Below are 9952 nucleotides of genomic sequence, written 5' to 3' on the forward strand. Positions count from 1 at the left end.
CTTATTTACACTATTCATTTTGGACCCTCTCAGTTCATTAGCCGCCATTTAACATAGATGTTTACAATTCAACCTCTGATCAATTGGATGGGCTATTATGAACTTATCTGGGTCTAATGTGTTTGTATCCCTAAGATCTTCTGGTAGTGTACCATTTTAATTATATATTTTCTTGTTGTGTATTCAATAAAAATTACGTATATTTTGCACTTTACGCTTGTCCTCTTGTTGTTAATTATATTATACAGCTGCTGCACTCCATTCACAGGGTTGTGACTGAACACGCGCCTTCACTGCTCCCATGACTGAAACCAAAACACTGCTGGATTAAAGTTCATTTCCTCCCTGCAGTGAGGTTTAATATGCTGGTGCCTGGCATATCTACAGGTTAGTGCAAAACAGAGAGAAAAAACGATCAAAAGGCCCAATTACTGCAATTTGATATTTATTATTAACAATACAAATATTAAATATAATGGACAAGAATTTGATAGAGGTGCACAAACAGACAATTAAAACATATCTGGGCCCAGATGGCCACTAGTATAGTGATAAATCAGTAACCCGATATAGTATAGGATTACATCACAAAAGGTCACTATGTACTGTACCTAGATTACAAATACACAATCCTAATTAGAATTAATATAGGGATCCAAAAACTGTACTTAACCCATCTCATTAGGAAAACAAAATATATAATTGAGTCTGCAATTCCCAATTGGACTTATGAGGTTAACAGTGGTGACAGCGTGGAAGACTGGGTCCATACACCAGCATTCACAGATCCGAGCCCAGCCCACCACTATGGAATGATAAACCAATAACTTAATGTAATATAAGGTTACACCACAAGAGGTCACTATGTATCACAAAAACAAAATACACAATCCCAATTAGAAGTAGAATAGGAATCCAGAGCTGCACTTAGGCTATGTGCACACAGTGCGTTTTTCTCGGCGTTTTTGCGCGTTTTTCGGGTGTGAAAGACGCAATGAGAAACGCAAATAGCTGCGTTTTGGTGCGTTTCTAAGACCAAAAACGCAGCTATAAATGCAGGAGGTGGGTAGTAAAGTGACGTGTACAGGAAGAGGATTCCTTCTGTCAGTATATACAGAAGCGTGAATCCTCCCGGTACCGTCACCGTCGCTTCCATCTCCCGTCCTGTGCATGTATGCTGCCGTGCGGCGCCATGTCTGGGCGGGAGGTGGAAGCGGCTGCGAAAACAAAAGTTAACAGTAGAAAAAAAAAAAAAAGTATTGTCACCATTCTACCAACCTGTTGTTAGTAAACAGCCTGCTACAATTAAAACAATTAGAATCTGGAATCCAACAAATAAACAGGTTTTACAGGATTGCTTTCATCTTACAGACTGGGATGTGTTGCTTGGGACAATGAACGAGTATACAAATGTTAATGAAGTGGTTGGTAGAGTGACTGACTACATTAACTTCTGCATTGATATTATGTTGCCTGTTAAAAATATTAGGTGCTTTGCAAATAACAAGCCATGGATAACAAAAGAATTGAAGCATTTGCTCAACAGGGAAAAAGCATTTAAATTAGGTGACAAAGAGGAAATTAAAATGATACAGCATTAATTGAAGTGTAAAATAAAGGAGGCCCAGGAAATCTTCAGAATTAAACTTGAAAAGAAACTGTCCCACAATAATTCCAGGGAGGTTTGGTCAGGAATGAAATTACTGAATGGGCTTAACGTGAAGTCTGTGCATGTACAAGGCTAATGAGATGAATGAGTATTTCAATAGATTTAGCAATACATGTGTAACGCCAACTGACAGTGGTTGTGATTCTGGTGCAAATTCTGCAACATTGATATTGGAGGATCAGCAGACTAACTTCAGAGTCTCTGAAAATGATGTGAGGAGGCAGTTTAAGTCACTTAACATTGGTAAAAAGCAATGGTAATTTCAGGCTCAACCACTTAGTTTAGGTGCTTAAGGGGAAAAGAGCCATAAATAGTATGTGACCCCAGCACTCAAAATGAAAGCAAGAGAATTTTTTGTGATGCAAGTGGATTTATTGACACACTGCAAAAGTGAACCTAAACCAGAGCAACACCGACGTTTCGGCGTAGAGCATTTCTCAAGGTAGTTGCCTGAAAAGGTGTGAAAAATGACAAAATGAGTGCATATATGTACAAGTGGGACATAAAATATGTACAGGGTAAATACAAAAATATACAAAAATGTACATGTAGAGAAAGAACGTACATCAATGGTTACAGCTGGATGGCGCGGGTCACATAGGACAACCGAAATGCATAAAGGGAGGCAAGGTTCTTTGACAATTGCAGAGTGTGCTCTAATAACATAAGGGAGATAATAGTTAATAGGCATGATGCAGACAAAGAAGTACCATGGGGAAAAAGGACAAATGGATTGTCAGGCGAAGGTACAAGCCAAAGTCAGTATCCTAGGATGTAGAAGGCAGAAAAAGCGTAGCAAAAGGAGAGTATGATAGTAATAGAAATGAGACATGTATAGAAGAAGAAAGAAAGAGGGAGAAAGAGAAAGGGGGAGAAAGAGAAGAGAGGGAGAGAAAGAGAGGGAAGGAGAGAGGGAGGGAAAGAGAGAGAGCGAAGAGAGGGAAAGGGGAGGAAGAGGAAGAGAACAGCAGATGAGCACAGCAACCATAAGGAGCAAGGAGAATGCTACATACCGTATGCAGAGGAGTGACAGTGTCACTGTGGAGGATGGGTGAACGCCTGTAACAGAGAATATCATAACCTGGTGAGGTCGGTAACAGGGTGCAGAAATGGTGCCTGGGAGAGCAAGGGGGAGCGTTACCAGCAGTAACGGCCCGTGGAGAACAGCAGAGGCTGGTTTGTGTGGCAGCAGCGGCGTGTGACACAGACGCTGTCCGGCGCCATTATAAGAGGGAGGAGATGGCTGTGGAAGGTGGAGGGGAGCGCGTCACATCAGGTGACGCACTGTGGAACGCATGTGTGGAACGCATAGTGCGGCCCATGTTAGTGACACACGCGGTCACATGATGTATGGGCGGGCATAGTAATTACAGAGAGGGCGTTACAATAGTGCAGGGCTGTGTGTGATGTGGAATACTATAGATGGGTGACATTACCTGCTGTAGGGCGTGGAGGAGAGCGTGCCACTAGGGGGAGGTGCAGGAAAGCAAGGGATCAATTATGGGAGATCTGAAAAGGAAAATGGAGAAAAAAGGCATTAGTACACACAAGCTAAAGAATATGATAGGAGCATATTGGAATGCAATGGGCCGAAGCCTGTTGGAAAAACCGGTATCATAATATGTTAGGAGAAAAATATACATTATTAGTATAGGAATACAATAAGCACAATGGAATATAGAAGGCCAAAGCATATTCATATAGAGATATATATGGATTGGAATGCAATAGGCATATTAGAGTGCCATGGGTCAGATTCATAACACATTAAAGAAAAAACTCAAAGAAAAACTCTTCAGCATAGTGAACATTCCATCAATTTTTTAGACACCACAGTTATCATCAACCCTGATCGTTCTCTCTCCACAGACTTGTATACTAAACCGACTGATAGGAACAGCCTCCTCTTGCACTCCAGTTGTCACCCAAGACACATCAAGAAGTCTCTACCCCATTCCCAGCATTGCCGCGTGGACAGGATTGTCTCGGATCCTACCACCAGGGTTTCACGACATTGTGATATGGACAGAAAATTTTCTGTAAGGGGCTATCCACCATATGTCAAACCCCCCCCTTCCGATACTACTCCTAATGTGCGACATGACAAAAGGATTCCGCTTGTGAGTACATATCACCCATTCACTCCCCTTATTAACGGCATTATCCTCAAACATTGGCCTCTCCTGCACCAAGCCTATCCCTCGGTTCCAGAGTTTGACTCCCAACCCCTCATTTGCTACAAACGTCCCCAGAACCTGAAGGACACACTAGTTAGGGCCGACATTGGTCCCTCCAAACCCACAGTTAAACAAACGTTTTTTTTCCAGTCAACGTAAGGGCACATTTCCTTGCTTGCATTGTTTACAGTGCTCACACATAACCAAAGGGGAATGTTTCACCCACCCACGTATCGGAAAGAAGTTCCCGATTCCGGGGTATTTTACGTGTGAGTCCAACTATGTTGTTTACCTCATCAAGTGTCCTTGCGGTCTCGGATATGTGGGTGAGACCACCCAACATATCCGGGACCGCATTAACAAACACAAATCCACCATCCGCTGCAAACAGACCACACTACCGATTCCTGCACACTTCATCACAGCTGGCCATACAATACCACAACTCAGATTCCAGGTTCTGGAACATGTTGATCAACCTCGCCGCGGGGGTAATCGCATCAGAATACTCAGAGAACGTGAGGCTTATTGGATCCACACGTTACAAACTTTGGAGCCCTTAGGGCTCAATAGGGAATATGAGGCCCCTACATAACCAACATCTCAAATTTTACCTTGCGTACTTCTGTTTTGCTCATCATGTCGCTTTATGCCATTTGACCCTTAATAATGGGGCTTTTTCTTTGAGTTTTTTCTTTAATGTGTTATGAATCTGACCCATGGCACTCTAATATGCCTATTGCATTCCAATCCATATATATCTCTATATGAATATGCTTTGGCCTTCTATATTCCATTGTGCTTATTGTATTCCTATACTAATAATGTATATTTTTCTCCTAACATGTTATGATACCGGGTTTTCCAACAGGCTTCGGCCCATTGCATTCCAATATGCTCCTATCATATTCTTTAGCTTGTGTGTACTAATGCCTTTTTTCTCCATTTTCCTTTTCAGATCTCCCACAATTGATCCCTTGCTTTCCTGCACCTCCCCCTAGTGGCACGCTCTCCTCCACGCCCTACAGCAGGTAATGTCACCCATCTATAGTATTCCACATCACACACAGCCCTGCACTATTGTAACGCCCTCTCTGTAATTACTATGCCCGCCCATACATCATGTGACCGCGCGAGTCACTAACATGGGCCGCACTATGCGTTCCACACATGCGTTCCACAGCGCGTCACCGGATGTGACGCGCTCCCCTCCACCTTCCACAGCCATCTCCTCCCTCTTATAATGGTGCCGGACAGCGTCTGTGTCACACGCCGCTGCTGCCACACAAACCAGCCTCTGCTGTTCTCCACGGGCCGTTACTGCAGGTAACGCTCCCCCTTGCTCTCCCAGGCACCATTTCTGCACCCTGTTACCGACCTCACCAGGTTATGATATTCTCTGTTACAGGCGTTCACCCATCCTCCACAGTGACACTGTCACTCCTCTGCATACGGTATGTAGCATTCTCCTTGCTCCTTATGGTTGCTGTGCTCATCTGCTGTTCTCTTCCTCTTCCTCCCCTTACCCTCTCCTTTTCTCTCTCTTCGCTCTCTCTCTTTCCCTCCCTCTCTCCTTTCCTCTCTTTCTCTCCCTCTCTTCTCTTTCTCCCCCTTTCTCTTTCTCCCTCTTTCTCTTTCTCCCTCTTTCTTTCTTCTTCTATACATGTCTCATTTCGATTACTATCATACTCTCCTTTTGCTACGCTTTTTCTGCCTTCTACATCCTAGGATACTGACTTTGGCTTGTACCTTCGCCTGACAATCCATTTGTCCTTTTTCCCCATGGTACTTCTTTGTCTGAATCATGCCTATTAACTATTCTCTCCCTTATGTTATTAGAGCACACTCTGCAATTGTGAAAGAACCTTGCCTCCCTTTATGCATTTCGGTTGTCCTATGTGACCCGCACCATCCAGCTGTAACCATTGATGTACGTTCTTTCTCTACGTGTACATTTTTGTATATTTTTGTATTTACCCTGTACATATTTTATGTCCCACTTGTACATATATGCACTCATTTTGTCATTTTTCACACCTTTTCAGGCAACTACCTTGAGAAAGGCTTTACGCCGAAATGTCGGTGTTGCTCTGGTTTAGGTTCACTTTTGCAGTGTGTCAATAAATCCACTTGCATCACAAAAAATTCTCTTGCTTTCATTTTGAGTGCTGGGGTCACATACTATTTACTTAACATTGGTAAAGCTGCAGGGGCAGATGGACTCAGTTCACGTGTCCTTAAAGTGTGTGCAGACCAGCTGTGAACGGTCTTTACACACCTATTTAATGGAAGTCTACAAACACAGAGGGTACCAGTGTTATGGAAAACTTCCTGTCTGGTTCCGGTACCCAAGACTACTTCTCCTGCAACCCTAAATGACTATCGTCCCGTAGCCTTAACATCTCATGCTATGAAGGCCTTGGAAAGATTAATGCTTGCTCACTTGAGTCCGAGGGTGAGGGCTTTTATTGATCCCCTACAGTTTGCTTACCGGCATAGATTGGGGGTGGACGATGCTATTCTTTCTCTGTTACATACTGTACATTCATTTTTGGAGAATGACGGAACCACTGTGCGAGCAATGTTCTTCGATTTCTCGAGTGCATTTAACACCCTTCAGCCACTTTTACTACACAAAAAGATGACTGATATGAAGGTGGAGGAGGGGATGAGAAATTGGATAACTGACTACCTATCAGACCGGCCACAGTTTGTACAGATGGGAGCAGTTGTGTCTAACAGATTATTGAGCAGTGTAGGTGCCCCTCAGGGAACGGTGCTAGCGCCCTTTCTATTCATACTGTATACATCTGACTTTCAGTATAAATCTGATTTTTGCCACCTTCAAAAATTCTCGGATGACTCCGTGGTTGTTGGATGTATTAGGGGGGACCAGGGAGATGAGGAATATAGAAGGGTGGTGTCGAATTTTGTGGATTGGTGCCATGGTAACTATCTACAACTAAATGTTAAAAAAACTAAGGAGTTGGTGGCCAACTATAGCAGGAGAAAGATGGAATGTTTACCGATCACTATTGCTGGTCAGGAGGTGGAGCAGGTGGAGAGTTACAAATATTTGGGGGTCCACCTGGATAGCAAACTGGACTGGAGAGGCCACTCAGAGAGGGTCTACAAGAAGGGGATGAGCAGACTGTATTTCCTAAGGAAACTGAGGTCTTTTAATGTGTGCAGCAAAATGTTAGAAATGTTCTACCAGTCTGTAGTGGCAAGTGCCATCTTTTTTGCACTCATATGCTGGGGTAGTAGTGTGCGGGTCTCTGATGCTAATAAGCTGAATAAGCTTATCAAGAAGGCAAGCTCCACTGTTGGCTGCAATCTGGACTCTTTTGAGGAGGTAGTGGAGAGAAGAACTCTGAAAAAGTGTACGGCGATAATGAATAATAATGCACATCTATTATATGAGCTATTCATGAGACAGAAGAGCACCTTCAGTAACCGGCTAATCCTGCTGAGGTGTAAGAAGGAAAAATATAGGAAATCATTTGTGCCAACTGCTATGGGAATGTACAACAATAACATTAGTGTATCAAGGTGAATGTCTACTTTATTTCTTCTACTTTCAGTTCACCCGCTGTGAATGTCCTAATCTAATGTATAATGTTCTTCTGTCAACTCTACTGTCTCGTCAATTATGTAATTCATGTTATGATTTAAGTTGTGCTGCTGTGATACACTTTATTGATCCCGTGGGAAATTATGGTATCGTATCGTATCACTCTGGATGAACTGCAGAGATCTACGGCTGAGGTGGGAGAGTCTGTCCATAGGACAACAATCAGTCATACACTGCACAAATCTGGCCTTTATGGAAGAGTGGCAAGAAGAAAGCCATTTCTCAAAGATATGCATAAAAAGTGTTGTTTACAGTTTGCCACAAGCCACCTGGGAGACACACCGAAAATGAAACCAAAATCGAACTTTTTGGGCACAATACCAAACGATATGTTTGGCGTAAAAGCAACACAGCTCATCACCCTGAACACACCATCCCCACTGTCAAACATGGTGGTGGCAGCATCATGGTTTGGGTCTGCTTTTCTTCAGCAGGGACGGGAAGATATTTAAAATTGATGGGAAAATGGATGGAACCAAATTCAGGACCATTCTTGAAGAAAACCTGTTGGAGTCGGCAAAATACCTGAGACTGGGACGGAGATTTGTCTTCCAAGAAGACAATGATCCCAAACATAAAGCAAAATCTACAATGGAATGTTTCACAAATAAACGTATCCAGGTGTTACAATGGCCAAGTCAAAATCCAGACCTGAATCCAATCGTGAATCTGTGGAAAGAGCTGAAAACTGCTGTTCACAAACATTCTCCATCCAACCTTACTCAGCTCCAGCTGTTTGCAAAGGAAGAATGGACAAGAATTTCAGTCTCTTGATGTGCAAAACTGATAGAGACATACCCCAAGCGACTTGCAGCTGTAATCACTGCAAAAGCTGGTGCTACAAAGTTATTTATTTTTTTAAAAAAAAGTTTAAAAAAAAGCAATAAATTTCATTCATTTTCACAATTGTGTCCCGCTTGTTGTTGATTCTTCACCATAAAAATTTAATTTTTATTTTTATGTTTGAAGCCTGAAATGTGGGAAAAGGTTGAAAAATTCAAGGGGGCCAAATACTTTCGCAAGGCACTGTATAATAGATAGATAAATACAGCATCTCTTTGTAGGTGGAGTCAGATTCATTTGTTCCCATAAAACTACTATAAAGAAATGAGGGGAAAAAAATACAAATATATATATAACAAAAATGTCTTTCTTTATTTTCACCACCTTGGATTCAAATCAGCAACAATCCCTAGCTGTTGAGCCACAAGGAATCATGATGTAAGAGGATTTTATATAGATGAACCTAAAATGCAACCTCTCACACAGGACACAGAGCTCCATTGCACAGAGCAGCATCTCTGTGTCCTGTATTGTAGAGCAGGGGTGGGCAATTAATTTTCCCATGGGGCCGCATAAGAAATTGGGATTGGTTTAGAGGGCCGGACTAATATAATTACCTCAGTTCTACCCAATATACTACATCACTACACCCCCTCCATATACTACACCTGTAATAAACTACACCACTTGTCACGCTCCCCGGGTCCTCGGCTCCCCTTCCCGGGTCCCCTGCCCCGCTCCCCGGCTCACCTGCCACGCTCCCCGCGTCCCAGTCCCTTGTGCCCGTCCTTCCTGGGCTTCCTGGCCGCCGATCCCGGCGCCCGACGGCCTCCCAGGCCCTGCTCGGCTCCCCTGCGTCCTCCTCTCAGCCTCCTTCCCTGGCTTCTGGCACCCGGGCCGCGCGCACGCGCATTAGGGCGCGCGCGCGGTCACTGACCCTTTCTTAAAGGGCCAGCGCCCATTCACAGGAAATGAGGTTAGACAGGTACGGGGTATAAAGGGGGTTCTTGTCCAAGGGGGCGGGGCCTGATCTTCGTGTTTTCTGAGCTAGGAGTCAGGTCTCCTTGTGTTTTCCTGCCATACTTACGTATCTCTCTTCTAGAGCTGATCCCGCCTCGCCATCCAGTCCTGCTGAATCCCGAGCCCCGCACGCTGTCCGTCTGCCATCTGACAGTCCGTACCATCTCGGATCCCTGCGGTGACCTGTCATCTCGCTCCCAAGGTTCCGGACCCCGCCTGACATCATCTCGGCCTCCGAACCTGAGCTACGTCACCCGGACTACCATCTGTGACTCCGTGGTCCCAGGGACTCCTTCGCTACCTTCACTTGCACGGACTGTTCTGCTGCCCATCAGTGCTTCAGCTACCGGACTCCCTACCACCATCTTAGAGTTCGGTCCAGTGGATCCACCTCCTGGGTCTGCCCGACCGCCCGGCCCTGACAGTAAGATCAGGCCATGGATCCCGCTGCAGCACTATTGGCCCTGCAAGAGGAACTCCAACGCCAGCGTGAAGTCCAGACCCGCATGCTGCAATTTATGACCTCCGTGGACACTCGCCTGTACACATTACAAGCATCAATGACGCCTGCAGCACCCAGGTCTCCCACTAGGCAATCCACGGCTCCCGCACCAGTGGCAGCCGCGTCGGATGCTTCCCGACTCCGTTTGGCGTCACCTCCTCGTTATG

General features: G+C 44.6%; 1 long non-coding RNA gene across 1 annotated transcript; it reads left to right on the forward strand.

Moving 5' to 3' along the window:
• The first annotated feature begins 333 nt into the window (after nt 1–333).
• On the forward strand, nt 334–5763 carry LOC142309833 (uncharacterized). The gene is made up of 4 exons (XR_012754010.1): nt 334–387; nt 4805–4877; nt 5255–5300; nt 5686–5763. It is a non-coding gene; the product is annotated as an uncharacterized LOC142309833 (long non-coding RNA).
• Nucleotides 5764–9952: the final 4189 nt, after the last annotated feature.

The sequence above is a fragment of the Anomaloglossus baeobatrachus genome, chromosome 5 (genome assembly GCF_048569485.1).
Source record: "Anomaloglossus baeobatrachus isolate aAnoBae1 chromosome 5, aAnoBae1.hap1, whole genome shotgun sequence".
Classification (NCBI taxonomy): Eukaryota; Metazoa; Chordata; class Amphibia; order Anura; family Aromobatidae; genus Anomaloglossus; species Anomaloglossus baeobatrachus.